Source organism: Bufo gargarizans, chromosome 3 (assembly GCF_014858855.1).
Source record: "Bufo gargarizans isolate SCDJY-AF-19 chromosome 3, ASM1485885v1, whole genome shotgun sequence".
NCBI classification, from domain to species: domain Eukaryota; kingdom Metazoa; phylum Chordata; class Amphibia; order Anura; family Bufonidae; genus Bufo; species Bufo gargarizans.
In genome coordinates, this window is record NC_058082.1 from 152,040,074 (window position 1) to 152,058,857 (window position 18,784).

Sequence of the window (18,784 nt, forward strand, 5' to 3'; positions counted from 1 at the left end):
GCAAGGCGAGCCATGGCTGTGTAAGATCTTCTAAAATGGCCAGGAAAATGTTCCTGGCCTGCCGTAAGACGTCCTGGACCCAGGGATATTTGGCAACACAACACTGCACGACTAAGTTCAGGACGTGTGCCATGCACGGCATGTGTGTCATTTTGCCCTGTTTCAGCACGTTTAGCAGATTGGCACCGTTGTCGCACACCACTTTACCAACTGTCAAATTGAGCGGGGTTAGCCACTGATCGGCCTGTAACTGCAGAGCTGAAAGCAGTGCAGGACCAGCGTGGCTCTTGGCTTCCAGGCACAACAGTCGCAGCACAGCATGGCAGCGTCTCACCTGGCACGTCAAATAGGTTCTGGGGAGCTTGGGCCTGTTGTACCACGCCATATGTATTTACCACTCAGACCACTGTATATATTTTCTGTTTATATTGTGTTATGTCTAGTGAGCCCTTAAGGAAATTAAATATATAATTTAATATTGTGCTGTTCTGGTATCTCGAGCGCGAATCCCCACATCTATGTTTCAGTCTAGTTATAAGTTACTGCGGGTTGGCTTCTCACCCTATATAATCCCGTTAGCAGACCGGGCTTATATCAAATGAGAAGCTGGTGGCAGTTTTCCCGGGCTGAGGAGGCGCTGTTTCACTGGGGCAGTGAAAAGGCTCCCTCAGCTTGTTGCCTCTCTGTGCCCGTGTGGACAGGAGTCTGTGAACACTGTACCAAGGTGACCTTACCTGCTCCTCAGGGACAGCGTAATGTCACGCCTTGGTAACCAGTGACTGTACGGTATCTCGCTGGCTCTACGTATTTGATGTCTGACGTCAGTTGGGGTACAGTATTCGTCACATATTGGTGCCAGCAAAGTGGGATCGAGATTCTAGTGTGTGTGAGTGTGGTACCCATTTTCCCAGACACTAAAGACTACCAGCAGTAGCTTTTGCCACTGGAGTCTTAAAATCAGCTCAACACTAGACAGTCTGAGTGCAAATACAATAAGGCGTGTGTGTGTGCATCAGGTTGCAGTCTGTGTCAGTGATCATCCGTGGCAATGATGGTCAGTAATATAAGAAGAAAGGCTAAGAGGATGGCCGAGGATATGAGCTGTAGTGGGGAGGATGCAAGTCAAATAATGGGCCAAGAGGAGATGGAAGGCAACTTTATTCAATGCATGGCCTCATGGCAGCTGCAGAGGGTCGCCAACAAGCAGAAGCTGCAGAACTTCGCGAGCGAGCACAAGCTGAGCGTGAGCACCAACTGCAAATGCTCCAGCTCCAACTGCAACAGCCCTCCTCAGCCCGATGTGAGTCTCCAGAGATCCGGATTCCAAAACTGCAGGCAGAGGACTTTCCCCCTGCTGGACAAAGATGGGAACTTGGACACGTTCTTGTTGGCATTTGAGACAGCCTGTCATCAGTACCAGCTGCTGGAGGAACAGTGGGTCAGATTCCTAACGCCGCATCTCGGGGGAAAAGCTTGTGAAGTATTCGGGTACCTGCTAGTGATGGACAAACATCTGCCGGGGCGGTTCGCGAACGTGTTCGTGCAAACGCGATCAAATGTTCGCGAATCGCAAGTTTGCGGCGGGTCCCATTCATTTTAATGACAGGCGAACCTGAAAAACTTTCAGCTTATATTTGCAGCCAAGAAATAATAACTAGAAGTGCACAAATAGTCCCACAACATGGACAGTGACATACCAGATATATTATTCAAATTTGCAATCTCCATTCATTATTTTTTTCAATGCAAAATATCGGCAATATAATTTTCGCGTACGCGCATGCGCAAATGCACTATACAGTACCCAAATGCACTATAAAGATAAAGGGGGACAACTGGTATATCACACTAGTAGAAATTATTGGTTCCAATAACGCTTGTCCCTCTATATACCTGCAGTATCGCAGCAGAACCGCACACAACTGCCGCACACTGCAAAAAATGCACTATAATATACTGTCTAACATAGAAAATATATTATAACATTGTACAAGGAAGGCAATCCATTAGAATATACATAAAGATAAAACGTAACCTTTAATAATGTTACTATGAGGATCCATTCACACGTCCGTAAGCATTTTGCGGATCCACAAAACACGGACACTGGCAATGTGCATTCCGCAATTTGCGGACCACACATTGCCGACACTATAATAGAAAATGCCTAATCTTGTCTGCAATTGCGGAGAATAATAGGATATGTTCTATTCTTTTGCGGAAACGGAAGCACGGATGCGGAAGTGCGGATCCGCAAATGCAGATGCGGATGTTGACAGCACGTTCCGGCCCCATTGAAAATGAGTGGGTACGCACCCGTTCCGCAAAATTTGAGAACGGATGCGGACCCATTTTGCGGACGTGTGAATGGAAAATATATCCCTCAAAATGAAAATAAATTAAATTATTAAAGTTAAGCAAAAAGCATAGATGTGGTAGGCAATAACAAGTGCTCGGCGGCACTAAATCAGGTGTTCGACGGCCCCAAATGAGAAACCATATGTCCTACCACAATTTGGGGGGTTCCAGTGCACATCCATAAATCCCATAGGGAAAGCAAAAAACATCTATCCCTGGGCTAGACGATGTTTTATTGAAGGACATGGTGGGCAAAGAACTGTCCCTGATATTGCCTTACGGGGGATGCTATTTTGGCCCTGATAGCCTAACCACAGACCACCCGCCCTGATAAGAGCAACCCCGTCCGGAACCTTACCCTATATAAAAATGGCCCTAGTAAGCCCCTAGCCCCTAGGCCCCTGGCTTCCAGGTGATCACTATATAGATCTATGTGTTTTTGACTCATTATAAAAGTATATTATACGTATATTGCTCCCCTCTGTGTAACACACATATACCAGTCCTTTAAAAGGCTTGTGTGGCCCTATTAGCTAGCGTTTGGTGTCCCTGCTCCACACAGAAACCTCTCCCTACACTGGCAAAACACTGAATGTAAAATGGCGGCCAGATCAGGTTTATTTATAAGGTAGGGGGTTTGTGCTGTATCACCTGATGGATGTGTCATGGGTCAAAGTTCTTCACAATGTAAAAGAATATGGCGGGCGTGAATATCTCCATATGTTCGCATGTTCAGCAAATCGCGAACACGCAAAGTTCACCACCGGGCGAACTGCAAGGCCATCTCTAGTAACTGCCCAGTGAGACCGTCCTGAGCTATGAGGACATCAAGCATTCTCTGGTCCGGCAGTACAACTTGACCACTGAGTCGTACAGGAAAAAGCTCAGAAGTTTGCAGCGGGGTCCTACCCAGAGCTGGGCAGATCACATGCGGGCCCTGCTGAGAGCGGTCGACCAAAGGACCACAGGATTGGAGCTTTTCACAATCCTACAGCTGAAGGAGCTCATCGCCACAGAGCAGTTCTTGTGGAAATGCCCGGAGGACCTCCAGCAGTACCTCCGTGACCGGAAGCCAAAGGGGGCCTCCGCAACAGCAGCCCTGGCCGATGAGTACACCAACAACAGGACTTCAGAGGCCCAGAAACCTGTTGGCTGGAGAGGGGGTAAGACACACTCTGTCCTTGCTGCCCCGAGCCCCAAGTGGGCACCGGTCTCGGCTTCCCTTTCCACTTCGGTTGGGAAACCCCGACTTTGCCACCTATGTAAGCAGCCAGGACACTAAGGCCATGTGTCAACAGCACCCAAGGGACCCATCCCAGTCATCGACCCGGAAACCGTCCACTGTGTTGTGTGTGGGTGGAGGTGGTGGGAGATCCCTGGACAATTTTCAACCATTCCCTGTGTGCCAGGCCGTGGACATTGGACTGAGATGACTCTGGTACGGCCTGAACTGGTGGGACCCCACGATTTATTGCCCGGGAGATCCCTTACTGTCTCCAGGATTGGAGGAGTAGAACCGGTGCTGCCCGTCTGGGGCAGTGAAAAGGCTTCCTCAGCTTGTTGCTCTCTGTGCCCGTGTGGACAGGAGGAGTCTGTGAACACTGTACCAAGCTGATCTTACCTGCTCCTCAGGGACGGCGTAATGTCACGCCTTGGTAACCAGTGACTACAGTTTTTCTCTGGCTCTACGTATTTAACGTCCGACGTCAGTCGTTGTACGGTATTCATCACAGAACCCCTTAATCAATATTTGGTGGAAGCAGGTATATCGCACCCCTTAATCTGTATTTTGTAGAAGCAGGTATATCAAACCCCATTAATCAGTACTGTCGCCATATGTTCGCATGTTTGCATATGTTCGCATGTTCGGTGAATCAAAACTAGCAAAGTTAGCCGAAAAATGACTGCTGGGCGAATCGCAAGGCCATCTCTCTCTATATATATATATATATATATATATATAAATATCAAAAGGATAAGGCAGCACTCCAGATAAAGTGAAAAAAGGTGGATCTTTATTCCCTCTGCAGAGGAAATAAAGATCCACCTTTTTTCACTTTACCTGGAGTGCTGCCTTATCCTTTTGATATTTATCTACATATAGCCGCCTGAGCCCACGGCTGTGAGGACTTGCACCGTTTTTTTTGTCTTGTGCTGCTGAGAACCGCATTTTGTTTCTATATATATATATATATATATATATATATATTGTAAGGGATCACTCTCTCTCAGGGGGTTGCAATCACAGTCTTATCCTCTGACAATGGGGATCAAGTCCAAAAGGTGCTTTATTTTGGCACTTCAGCACCATCACATACATAAACAATGAAAATAAACACCTGCCCGTCTGGGCTCTACCTAATACACATGTTGTCTCTACCTCACCTATAGAGCGGTGTTCACACATGGGATTAGATCCGGCTTCCTCAGCCATATACGGTCCAGCAGCCTCCAGGCTGTGACCACACCAGTACCCTTGGGGGAAGATGGTCTAGAAGTCCTCCCGACTTACCGTGCGACCCTCTTTCTGTAGGCGTCGCTGCCCCCCCCCCCCTGAACTTCAGGCTTTAAAAAGCCTTGTGACCCCTCAGCCCTCCTGGCTGAAACCACACAGAGTCTCTACCAGAGGGTTGTTTTATCCCACCTTGATTATAGCAGCAGGCCTCACCTGCGATCACCTCCGACAAAAGACAATATATGTAGTGGAAGGGTGTGGACTAGCAGAACCCACTAACAAACCTATCCCCCAGTTTACATGAAATCCAGCCCAGAACAACATCTTGACAAAACTGTCTCAGCAAACTACACTTTGCTGAAACCACAGCAGCATTCTGGATTTCAGCTATCTCACCCAGCTGAGGTATCTGGGTGAGATATACACGCCTCCCAGCACTTTTACTGTACACATAACAAATATATATACAGTACAGACCAAAAGTTTGGACACACCTTCTCATTCAAAGAGTTTTCTTTATTTTCATGACTATGCAAATTGTAGATTCACACTGAAGGCATCAAAACTATGAATTAACACATGTGGAATTATATACATAACAAAAAAGTGTGAAACAACTGAAAATATGTCATATTCTAGGTTCTTCAAAGTAGCCACCTTTTGCTTTGATTACTGCTTTGCACACTCTTGGCATTCTCTTGATGAGCTTCAAGAGGTAGTCACCTGAAATGGTCTTCCAACAGTCTTGAAGGCGTTCCCAGAGATGCTTAGACCCTTTTGCCTTCACTCTGCGGTCCAGCTCGATTAGGTTCAGGTCCGGTGACGGTGGAGGCCAAGTCATCAGGCGCAGCACCCCATCACTCTCCTTCATGGTCAAATAGCCCTTACACAGCCTGGAGATGTGTTGGGGGTCATTGTCCTGTTGAAAAATAAATGATGGTCCAACTAAACGCAAACCGGATGGAATAACATGCCGCTGCAAGATGCTGTGGTAGCCATGCTGGTTCAGTATGCCTTCAATTTTGAATAAATCCCCAACAGTGTCACCAGCAAAGCACCCCACACCTTCACACATCCTCTTCCATGCTTCACGGTGGGAACCAGGCATGTAGAGTCCATCCGTTCGCCTTTTCTGCGTCGCACAAAGACACGATGGTTGGAACCAAAGATCTCAAATTTGGACTCATTAGACCAAAGCACAGATTTCCACTGGTCTAATGTCCATTCCTTGTGTTCTTTAGCCCAAACAAGTCTCTTCTGCTTGTTGCCTGTCCTTAGCAGTGGTTTCCTAGCAGATATTCTACCATGAAGGCCTGATTCACACAGTCTCCTCTTAACAGTTGTTCTAGAGATGTGTCTGCTGCTAGAACTCTGTGTGGCATTGACCTGGTCTCTAATCTGAGCTGCTGTTAACCTGCGATTTCTGAGGCTGATGACTTAGATGAACTTATCCTCCGCAGCAGAGGTGACTTTTGGTCTTCCTTTCCTGGGGCGGTCCACATGTGAGCCAGTTTCTTTGTAGCGCTTGATGGTTTTTGTGACTGCACTTGGGGACACTTTAAAAGTTTTCCCAATTTTTCGGACTGACTGACCTTCATTTCTTAAAGTAATGATGGCCACTCGTTTTTCTTTACTTAGCTGCTTTTTTCTTGCCATAATACAAATTCTAACAGTCTATTCAGTAGGACTATCAGCTGTGTATCAAACTGACTTCTTCACAACGCAACTGATGGTCCCAACCCCATTTATAAGGCAAGAAATCCCTCTTATTAAACCTGACAGGGCACACCTGTGAAGTGAAAACCATTTCAGGTGAATACCTCTTGAAGCTCATCAAGAGAATGCCAAGAGTGTGCAAAGCAGTAATCAAAGCAAAAGGTGGCTACTTTGAAGAACCTAGAATATGACATATTTTCAGTTGTTTCACACTTTATTGTTATGTATAGAATTCCACATGTGTTAATTCATAGTTTTGATGCCTTCAGTGAGAATCTACAATTGTCATAGTTATGAAAATAAAGAAAACTCTTTGAATGAGAAGGTGTGTCCAAACTTTTGGTCTGTACTGTATATATATATGTATATATACATTATATATAAACCCAACCTCATCACTGACTCACACTTCAGAGGAATCTTGCCTTGCACCTCAAAACCTAATACCACCAAGGGTACCACAAACTACCATCAGGCAGCAGAATTCCTCAAAGCCAGGGAGTACTCTTAAAGCAAAAAAGGTGTGCTCATCTCATCACTGCATGACACAGGGAGTGACATAGCAACAAGTACAACTAGTCCCTTTCTTACTGCTTTCCCTGCAGTTTTTGCCATCACAAACAAGATCATATCTGATTGCTGTGAACCCTCTTCTGTGCATGTGGTTAAAAAGAGACTTTTTCCAGAAAGTTGCCAGAATACTGCTTTCTGTGGGCTTATTGCAATCTTCATTTCTCTGAAAGAACCCTTGAGAGGATTAAGAACTGTGTGGTGGATGTAATTCAATTAATACATATTTGCAGCATCAACAGTTGTAAATAGTCGACTTTGTGCATCACTACTATTGCTTTCTGTCAGATAATGGACTATTGTGCTGTACAGGTTGCCACTGCTCAAAAATAGTTAACTTTAGAATTCTTGTTTCTCCATCATTGCTGGAAGAACTGCAACTCTGGAAGTCAGATCTTGAAAGTGCACATGGAACCAGTACTTCAACTCTGCTATGTGTGCACCACCTGAAAGCACAGAGAACGAGCTTCCACATCCAGAAAAGTGAGTACCGCTGGGGAAACAGTACTATCTAACATATCTGGGAGCATCACAGTGCAATATAGACTGTTCAAAGATTCTGCCAGGATGTTACTCAAGGTAGGACTATACCTATATAATAGATGTAACCCACAGCAATGTTAAGCTAAAGTTTTCAATTGCCTAATTTGACCTGCAGAACTGTGAGAGACTTTTTGAGCAATATCTGACCATACGGATATTGATCAGACCAGCTATAACTGGTCCCCCACAACTACAGCACCGTGTATGATGATGTTAACCACCTCGTATTAGTTTGGAGCACCATGGTTCGCATGCTACAATGTGGAAGCCTACACTCTGAGAGACTTTAAAGAGAAACTGATTGCCATATTTAAACTGTAGCCAGTTACTGCCGAACACAAGGTAGAAATGCTCATCAGCCAGCTAGAAGGTGCTGCAATGAGAGAAGTGAAATTCCTGTCCGAGTTCAGCAAAGAAGACTGTGGAAAAGATACTTGATAAACTATACACTATCTTTGAAACCAGAACTGCGTCCGAGATCAAGATGTGTTTTTTAATCACAAAACAGCAGAATGGTAAGACCCTCAAAGACTTTGTGTTATCTCTATAGGAGGTCCGGAAAGTCGTTGTGCAAGTAGACCCCTGTGAATTGGAAAACATGGATAAGACCCTGCGTGAACAGCCTGTAGTAGGTGCAGGAACAGAAACTTTAAAGAGTCTGATAAAGATGCTGTCCGCCTAACATCCAAATACCACCTTTCTGAATAGTGATAAGCGGCAGGGGAAATATTTGAATTTGTGATATTTTGTGAATATTTGGGCGAATATTCATCATATATTCGCCAATTCGCTATTATTTTCTTGATTGCGAAAATCGGCAATGTAATATGCACGTATTGAGTGCACAATACAGGCGTGGGTCACTGTTGCTACATTTTTAAAGCTTCTAAAAGTTTCCTGAGACTGGAGAAAATGGTTTAAGACTGGAGAAAATGGTTGGCAAGGAAGAACATCACAATAGCTTTATATGCAGATAGAGTGCTCCAAGATATTCGCGATTGCGCAAACTGCCTATTAATGATGTGCATATTTTGGCGCAATACGTGCAACTTCACATTTTAGCAGGACTACATATTACTGATTGGTGCACTAAGTATTGTTGTGAATTTGTGACATCACAGCACTATGTATGTAGCATGTATGTATGGACAGCAGAACCTATCAGCTACACTATATCACTATCTAACCTACACTGACTATCTCCCATTAACTATCTGTGTTTTATAAATATATATATATATATATATATATATATATATATATGCTAACTATCTATCTAGTGTAATTAAACAGTAAAGCACAGAGCACAGCAATGACACTGCTGTCTCTCTCAGAACTGCAAAAAAAATGCAGAAAATGGCTGCTGGGGAGTTTCTTATATAGTAAAGGGGTTCTTATATAGTAAAGGGTTCGCTCAACCCTACCCTTTAAGGTATTCAGAACTGACATACACACACACGCATCCACTCAGCTTTATATATTAGATATATATATATATATACATTGTAAGGGATCGCCTCTTATTTGGGGGGTCATTCTCACAGATACGACTTTAGGACACCAGGTTTCAGGTCCAAACCGTGCATTTATTGTGCACACTCCAACCAATACAGGTTATCATGAAGTCGCAGCTTCACCTAACACATGTGACATCCACATAAAATAATAAACACTTGCCCGGCTAGGCTCTAACTAACACAGAGTTTCCTGACTCACCTAAGTCCTTGTTCACACCCTGTGAACACATGCGGCTTTCTCAGCCAATGTCCCACAGCCTCCTGGCTGTACAGAGCACAGTACGCCCACTGTCTCCAGTCCAGTGTCTCAGCACATATGGGGAATAGTGGTCTCTCAGCCCTCCTGGCTTGGACCACACAGAGCCTCCAGGCCTCTGTCCACAGGCACACTCCCCCCTTGCTGACACCCTGGGAGGTGCTTTGTACCAGCCTGATTACTTCCAGCTGGTCTAACCTGTGGTGGAATAGGGGTGTGGACCGAAATATCCACCCCTTCCTTGCCTCTAACCTGCATGAGACCTGTCACTGTCTCACAACATACATACATACAGTATATGCAGTCACACATGGTGTGTTATCACATCTAGTTAAGACATTATGACTTATCTTTATATTTACTCACCTTTTTTGTTTCCTTTGTCCCCATTTATGTTTTTTCATGCTGTATTTATATTGGCATTATTGTCATAGGTCTATACACATTGATGCTGTGATATTGTTTATTTGCACAGAACATTATATTGCATATTGAACTTCATTTTCTGAAGCTTTCACTGAGAATTGGATATTCTTGTATTTCTAATATTTACTACATCTACATTTAATATATATTGTTGCCAATTGCCATAGATTGGTGTTATAACCTTGCTATAGGTGGGCACCCCTGTGGGGTGGCATTATTTTTGTGTGGAACCCAGGGTATAAATTTAAGAGGTATTTGGCGATAGCTGAGTGCTGTACTTGTCTATCTTCAGAACTTTCATATAAATTAATTCAGTGGCTGCATGCATGCCTGACTTTTTTTTTTATAAAGCCAGAGGAGTGTGCTTTCTATACCCATAAAACAAAATCGTGCAGCGTGCCACACAAAAAACGTGCGCTAGGTTACGGTCCATCGCAGACCCTCTCCCGAAGACGGGCCCCCCATAAACCTTTCCCAGTCCCTCCAGGCCAGAAGGCTCCCGCAAGGGACCGAGACAAAATAGGCAACCCATAGCGGAAGCCGGGGGTACGCCCAGGCAACCCTAAGATGAAGCCGAGGGTACCTAAAGTCTGTGCTCTGGCTTCCACCTAGGCTGCCACCCAAGGTGTCGGCACGGAGCTTGAACTACTAGGCTGGGCTCTCCCAAAGGGAGAGCCCAAGGGGTTTTGCAGGAAGGAGAGGAACCCGGATGGCCACACACAAATGGCCTAGACCTCTAGGGGGTACCCATAAGGGCGCCGCAACCCAAGAAATCCTAGTGAAAAGCAAACGTGGAAAGTAAACACACAGTGAACAAAACTTAAATAAATAGTGGATGAGTGCTGAGACTCAGCCCAGACATCCGGACGGAATTATAAAAATTCCTCCTCATTATGCCAGGCCTGGCGGCCGGGCAAAGAATAGAGGTGTGTGCCAAAATGTGAGAAAGTGAAGTGCGTGCAAATGTGTTATTGCTCAGTGGGATCCCATCCCTAGTGAATTCAGGCACCCCAGGGTCACCACTCTTGGGGCACTTGTGCACCTTGGGCTTTCAAACATCTCAGCCCCTGGCTCTGATCCAGCAGAGCCCTTGGTCACCTAGCACTGGGCACTAATGGCCCAAGCCGTACACCCTAGGGATGCTGTGTGGTTCTCTGCCCTACATTCTGGAAGCCTGGCCTACCTCCAGAACTGATAAGAACAGATTCTACACTTTATCTTAGCCAAAAGGCAGAGAAGCAACTCTCACTGATGTAATAGCTATTTCCTATCCACAGGATTATTTTATATAATTGGAATACCCCTTTACGAGGTCTCTTGTGTTTGTCTTGAAGGCAGTTGGCTGTATCCTTCCAGGTGAACATTTCCCCAAAAAAAAAAAAATTACAAAGACTTCACTATGCCAGCACTGTCAACTAGTTATATGAAAATGTCCAGACTAGTGTTGATCAAACACCAAAGTGCTCATGTAGAACACTTTGCGATGCTGGGGTGTTCTACCGAGCACAATGAAAGTCAATAGGAGAACCCCAGGCACCCCCTGCTCTGAAGAGGGGAGGGTGTCTGGACTCTAGTTCAGCTTAGGAGTCCCTGCTCTGATGCTCTGACTGCATATATAGCTATGTCCATATATGGAGTCAGTGATTGGGGACACCCCAGTGTATTTAAATCAAATTTTGCCTGTATTTCAGAAAAGCTTCTGCTGGGATTCAAACTCGCGACCTTCTGTATTAGAAGCAAGGCACTTAACCACTCAGCTATAATAGCTGCATAGCCAGTTATTGGGCTATGATGCAGAAGCTGTGAGTCTAAATCCTGTCACAAAATTTTTCAGAAATAGAGGCTAAACTTAATTTAAACATCTATATAATTTAAACACACATATATATATATATATATATATATATATATATATGTTTTTAGCCATAATATATATACACATATTATTATATATTCAGAATATATAATATATGTAAATATATTATGGCTAAAACATCAGTAGTAGTTTCCCACATATTATGCATTCATATATTTCAGAAGTATGAATATATATATGACTAACCCCCTTTTCTTTGCATATATATATAAAAATTGTAATTACACATTAATTTTGTGCCATACATTTTTTTACCTTCCACCACTGAGGAAGGGGTGAGAACAGACCCCGAAACGCGTTTGGTGCCAAGATCCCCCAAATGGACATTGAGAACTTACACTGAAGCACTACAGAGACCCGAAATTTACCCCGATTAATTCAGGACCCGACGCGCACCGCAAATAGGAATACAGCTGGAGTGCAACACGTGCACCCATTCACAAACGAGGTCCAGCGCGAAAAGAGGGGATCCTGTATACTCAGCAAGCGCCGGCTCTTACATCTACGGAGCGGCGCACAAGAGTGAGAGAGGGGAACGGGACAAATGCATTAAAGGTCCGAATTGGACAAACAAGCGTATTAATACAAGTGGAGATTTCCGAAGATACAGCCATTTTATTACAGCAGAACAGTGAGTACAGCGGGACGCCGCACTAACAAACCACTGTATCAAATAGCTGTGTCTTTACTGCGATCACATTGGATAAGAATCCTAACAGTGGGGCTTATTTTCCAACGGTCAGTCCCTCCCCAATTCAAGCATATTGATGGGGATATAAATTGAGCAGGAGGACTTCCTTGCCGAACCCTGAGGGGATCATTGTCGATGCACAGAACATTTTTATTTTATTTTCACAGTTTTAGATATTTTATTGCAGATAGTTCAATCCAGATTTTTATGGTATTAGGATGTGTTTAGAAACAATGTTCATGTATTGTTATTGTTCATAAAGTATATATACATTGTATTAATAAATTGTGTGGTTACATATATTGAGAGAGTGCCTAGTATTTTTTAAACTATTTTACACTTTACTAGAGAAAGGGTGAGACCTCTGTACTGAGAGCACCTCCACTGTTGTCTGCATCAATCCTGTGCGTCACCTACTTTACATTTATAAAAAAAAAATACTATAGCACTATATTAGCTAAATTGCAGTCTATATGTGTATTTCACGAATATTCGCTATATTGCTATAACTTTGTTTTTTACAATATTCATAATATTCTAAAGCAAGACTATATAGCAATATAGCGAATATTCGTAAAATACACATATTAGCCATAGCCAACCAATAGGAAAGTTGCCTTATACAGTTAAAAGAAAATCGCAATACGCGAATAATTAAATTGCATATTATTCGCGATAAATAGAATATTGACAAATATTCGATTTCGACGAATATAAGATGAATATTCAATCGAATATTCGCGAAATATTGCGAAATCGAATATGGCACCTCCCGCTCATCACTAGTTACATAGTGTGGAGATGGCAGCATCAGGAGGCCAGAGTGGCAAGATTACATAGTGTGGACATGGCATCAGCAGCAGCATGATACAACAGAGTGGCACAGTGACATAGTGTGGACATGGCAGCACCAGGAGGCCACAGAGTGGCAAGGTGACATAGTGTGGAGGTGGGTGGCAATACTAGTACTCGCTGAAGATGGTGGGTGAAAGAAGGAGCACTTGGCATCAGATGTTTGGCATCAGGCGGGTAACAGCATCAGAATAGTAGCTGAGGCAGGTAGCCAGAAGAAAACGGTCTCTTTTGTCAAAATGTTGGTGTGGCACCATGGATGATCTAGTCTGATGCATCAGGCATTGGTGTGTTGAAATCCTGGCTGATCCACACCTGATTCATCTTGATGCAGTGTTCCACTATGTGCTATAAGTGGGCACTTTAAACTCTTACTAAATGTCATATAAAATGTATTGTGGTATCATGCTGTAGTTCCCTTTAACAGACTGGCAGTATCATTTACCTTTATTCGCTCCTAGGTGGTGCAGGAACCACTTAGATATATAGCTGGGAGGGAGTATAAAGTTAGTGTGTCTAATGTTAATGAAGAGATGAGGAAGTTAATGGAAAAGGTGGAAATTTTTATTTCCGCCGAAATAATTCACAAAAGATTTTACCGCATATAAGTGCAGCGCTTAATGCAGAATACAAGTTTTTTTTCCACCCAAATATTTCAAAAGAGATTTTAGCACATATCAGTGCAGCTCTTAACACTGAATACAAGATTTTTTGCCACCAAAATATTTCAAGAGATTTTAGCACATATCAATGCAGCGCTTAACGCAGAATACAAGATTTTTTGCCACTCAAATATTTCAAAAGAGATTTTAGCGTGTATCAGTGCAGCACTTAACGCAGAATACAAGATTTTTTTCTGTGCTGGAGAAAAGTCCCTGTAGTGTCCAGTAGGCAATACTGTAGGTAGATGTGGGCTGGTGTAAATTATTTAGCATTTTTGTGCAGGGTTAATGCATAGTGTATTCACCTGTATTGGTTGTGCAGCTCTTATGGACGTCGTCACGTAAGTGCGCAGTGTGTTAAACTTGAATACAAAATTTCAACACAACGTAATTCAGTCCATACCTCAAAAAGGACTTTCCCACATATAACTGCAGCGCTGAACGCTGAATATATCTTGATTTTTGTACAGAATGACGCCACTAAAGGCTTTACCTCATATAACTGCAACAGTGAACGCTGAATATATTTTTATCTTTCTACTAATATACGTCAATAAATGTTTTTCAAGATATAAGTGCAGCAGCGAATGGAGAATGTATATTTCTTTTTCTACTGCTATATACGTGAATAAAGTTTTTTCAAGATATAAGTGCAGCAGCGAATGGCTAATGTATATTTCTTTTTCTACTGCTATACGTGAATAACATTTTTTCAAGATATAAGTACAGCAACGAATGGCGAATGTATATTTGTTTTTCTAATGATATACGCCAATAAAGGTTTTTCTACATATAAGTGCATCAGCGAATGGCGAATGTATATTTATTTTTATACTGTAATACGCCAGTAAAGGCTTTACCAGATTTAACTGCAACAGTGAACTGAGAATATATTTTTCTTGTACTACTGAAATAAGCCCCTATACACTTCCACCAGAAATAACTGCAGAAGTGACCTGAGAATATATATTTCTTGTTGGACTCAAATAGTCCACCACTATACGCTTTCAACAGAAATAACTGCAGAAGTGAACTGAGAATATATATTTCTTCTTGGACTGAAATAGGCCACGATATGCTTTCACCAGCAGTGCATATGTATTTTTTTTTTTTTTAATGAAATAAGCCCCTATACACTTTCACAAGAAATGAATGCGACCATACAGTGCGTTTAAATGTTTTGTGTATTACTGAAATACCGCCCTATGCTCTTTCATAAGAAATAACTGCAAATTATTTTAGCGTAAATAACAACAAAAGTGACCTGCGTATATATTTATCTTTTTCCACAGATAAAAGCCACTAAAGGCTTTTCTACATAGCACTTACACCCCAATAACTAATTGCTGGATTGACAGAGAGGTATTATGAGACTATCTGGATCCCCATGTAATGTTTCCCTGCACTTGTAAATCGCTGGTTTTCACAATGAGGAATTTACTATAACTCTCCCTAGCATCTGCACATGTATGTCCCTCACTGTGAAATGATTCATCTCCCTGTTCTTTCCCTGCACTTGTAAATCGAGGGTTTTCACAATGAGGAAATTCCAAAGACTCTTCCTACTAGCATTTGCACATGTCTCTCCCTGACTGTGAAATGATTCATCTTATTTATCCTTTCCCTGCACTAGTAAATCGCGTATTTCCTTTTTTTTTTAAAGCAGTTTTTCTTTCACTCTCCCTAGCGCCTGCATACACGTCTTTCCCTGAACAATGTACGATGGTGAATGGCAGCATCTAAGATGGCCCCTGTATTTATAGGGCTGTAACATCACCGGGCTGGCTGCTGATTGGTGCTTGCATGGCATTATGGGTCATCCCGCCTTCCCAGAGTTCATTGCCCCATGTCCTCACATGTGTAGCTGCCATTTTAGACGCCATTTTAGGAAATAATGCGATTCGTTATCACGAAGCTTGAGGAAATTCGCATTCATTCAGAATCAAATTTTCCTTAAATTCGGAACAAATTCGACTTTGTCAGCTTCGATTCGCTCATCTCTAATCACAAAAGTTGCAATTAGTTGTTCCAATAGCGTTTGTCCCGCTGTATAGCTGTGGTATCTCAGCAGAACCGCACACAACTGCTGCACAATACAAATGCACTATATAGAAATTATATTATTGGTATATCACACCCCTGCCTCAATCAGTTTTTTGGGGTGGCAACTGGTATATCAAACCAGTTGAAATTAGTTGTTCCAGTAGCGTTTGTCCCTCTGTATAGCTACGGTATCTCAGCAGAACCGTACACAACTGCTGCACAATGCAAATGCACTATATATAAATTATATTATAGGTATATCACACCCCTGCCTCAATCAGTTTTTTGGTGGGGCAACTGGTATATCACACCAGTTGCAATTAGTTGTTTCAAACCAATGCTGCACTACCCAACTGCACTACATAGAAAGTATATAATTGGTTTATAACCCCCCTGCTTCAATCAATATTTTTTGGGAACAACTGGTACATCACACCAGTAGAAATTATTTGTTCCAATGTCGTTTGTTCCTATCTGTAGCTGAGGTAACGCAGCAAAACCGCAAACAAATGCTGCACTTCCCAAATGCACTATATAGAAAGTATACAATTCGTATATCACACCCCTTTTGGGGGGCGCAACTGGTATATCGAATCAGTAGAAATGATTTGTTCCAATAGCGTTTGTCACTATCTGTAGCTGCGGTAACGCAGCAAAACCGCAAACAAATGCTGCACAATACAAATGCACTATATAGAAAGTATATAATTGGTATATAACACCCCTGCTTCAATCAGTTTTTTGGGGGGCAACTGGTATATCACACTATTAGAAATTATTTGTTCCAATAGGTTTGTCACTATCTGTAGCTGTGGTAACGCAGCAAAACCGCAAACAAATGCTGCCCTACCTAAATGCACTATATAGAAAGTATATTATTGGTATATAACACCCCTGCCTCAATCAGTTTTTTGAGGGACGACTGGTATATCACACCAGTAGAAATTATTTGTTCCAATAATGCTTGTCCCTCTATATACCTGCAGTATTGCAGCAGAACCGCACACAACTGTTGTACAATACAAATGCACTATAATATAATTTCTAACATTATACTATAATGTTAGAAAGTATATTATAAGTATATTATACCCCTCAGTAAGTCATACTATAGATAGCATACCTATATCAGTCCTTAAAAGGACTTTTGTGGCCCTAATAGTAAGTGTTTGGTGTCCCTAACAGTCCTGTCCCTGCTCCACACAGCAACCTCTCCCCACACTGTCAAAAGACTTAATATAAAATAGCGGCCAGATCACAAACAAGCAAACAAGCAAAGTTCGCCGCAAAATGACTGCCGGGCAAACCACAAGGCCATCGCTACATAGCTATAGCCGCGGACTCACACTGAGGTAGTCCCTCACTGTACAGCAATCTTCTGCATAGAAATGGAGGCTAAATTAGATTTAAATACACTGACTTGAGCATCTGGTGTTCGGCTGAGCATGCTCGCTCTACACTAGTCCCGACACGTGAAAGGTCCTCTTTAAAGCAGAAATGGAAAGTTTGTATGGTCAATGTGTATACTAGAAGAAAAGGAAGTCAGAATAAAGACAATTAATATGCTTACTTTTTCCCCCAAATATCTATTTATTACAAGTGTGTTTTCAGTTCAGTAAAAATAGATATCTGCACGTAAAATCCAGGTGAATGGATTGTAAAAGTAATTCACTCAGTGGTAAGAAATTCAGTTAGTGAACCTTAAATTGGTATTGAACATGTAACTTTTACATCAATTGCCAAAAGGTCTGCTTTTCTCTCTTTTGTTATGTCAATAACTATTCTTTATACAATTTATGTGATTAGTAAAGAGTCCATTTTTTTTTTAACTACAGAAGCAGTTATAGAGTACAAATACGAGCTATATAAGTAATCATGTCAGGTCTTGTTCTGGAAAAGAAACGATTAGAAATGCATTTAGTGACATGCACAATATCTTATTAAAGTTGCAAGCTATATAAAAATATTGCATTTGTCATGTAAAAGTGCACTTTATAAAAAAAAAATCCTGGACATATACACTTAGGTCCAATTATGAAATTAATGTTTTAATCTGTAATACATTTGCAGACCAAAGGAAAACACAGTTTATTAGAAATATGACCTTTTATCAAGGTATGTATAGGATACGTGATTTATGCACATGGCCAAGCAGCTCCACCAAGAGGAAAACTTATACAATACACAGATAAATATTTCTAAGATGAAATGTAAATGTACAGTATGCTTTTCCTATGTTGATTGAAGAAAAAAATAAAACATTTAAGAAAAAATGTTATGTAGAGTGAGAAAATGTATTTTTATACATAATACATGGAGAAAAGTGATGTATACAACTCAACTGAAATAGTAATACACTAAAGATACACCAAATCTAATAAACTGTATTGCCCTAAGGCAGCATGATAACGGCAGGTTAGATCACATAAAGATGGCTACAGTTAGCCTCTGGTGTCCAGTGGTGAAATGCATAGTCAATTAAAATGCACTAAAATAAAGGGGGTAATTTATTTAGACCGACCTTTTAGATACCGATCTTAAATAACTGTAGAGGTGCCAGCTTCTACATAACTCCGGCACATCCACCGCCGGTCTAAATCTACGCCAGCTTCCTTACTGCTGTAAATTTTGGATATTTTCTACGCCTAAAACAGATGTAGAAAATTATAAATAAGTTGGGTCGGACAACCGTTCCCTGCCCACGCCGTGCCCCCTTTTTTAGACCTGGCGTGAGCAGAGAAAAGTCGCAGATTGCAGAGCAAATAAACTTTGCGCCACAATCTACAACAGATATACGCCAGAAAACTGATGTATATCAG

The 18,784-nt window shown here is 42.1% G+C and overlaps 1 pseudogene; it reads right to left on the bottom strand.

Annotated features, from left to right (window-relative positions):
• Nucleotides 1-10,986: 10,986 nt before the first annotated feature.
• Nucleotides 10,987-11,084, bottom strand: LOC122933597 (annotated as a pseudogene).
• Between the last annotated feature and the right edge of the window lie 7,700 nt (nt 11,085-18,784).